Source organism: Myotis davidii, unplaced genomic scaffold, assembly GCF_000327345.1.
Source record: "Myotis davidii unplaced genomic scaffold, ASM32734v1 scaffold299, whole genome shotgun sequence".
NCBI lineage: Eukaryota > Metazoa > Chordata > Mammalia > Chiroptera > Vespertilionidae > Myotis > Myotis davidii.
The window spans coordinates 517,068-517,566 of record NW_006293088.1 but is presented as its reverse complement, the minus strand read 5'-3'; positions in this window follow the sequence as shown (position 1 = coordinate 517,566).

Genomic DNA, 499 nt, shown 5'->3' with positions numbered 1-499 from the left:
TCTTGAAAAACCTTAAAAGTGTGGTTTTGAACTCTATATCCAGTAGTTTGCTTTCCTCCATTTCTGTCATTTGTGTCCTGTTTCTTTGTCTGGGCATTTTTTATGCTTCGCTGTGTCGATAGAGTGGCTTTCTGTGCTAAGTGTCCCATAGGGCCCAGTGGCTCAGTCTCCCCAATTACCTGAGGTAGACACTCTTCTTCACCTTAATTTTCATTTTATTTTATTGTGTATCATTTATGGTGTGTAAGCTGTAGCAAGAGCTTTTTTAAAAAATCATTTTTATTTTTATTCTTCAATTACAGTTTACTTTCAGTATTATTTTGTATTGGTTTCAGGTGTACAGCATAGTGGTTAAATAATCATATACTTTACATAGTATTTCCCCTTCAATATTTCCAGTACCCAATTGCCACTATACATAGTTAGTGCACTATTATAGACCTATCCCCTATGCTGTACTTTACAGCCCTATGACTATTTTGTAGTACCAATCTGTACT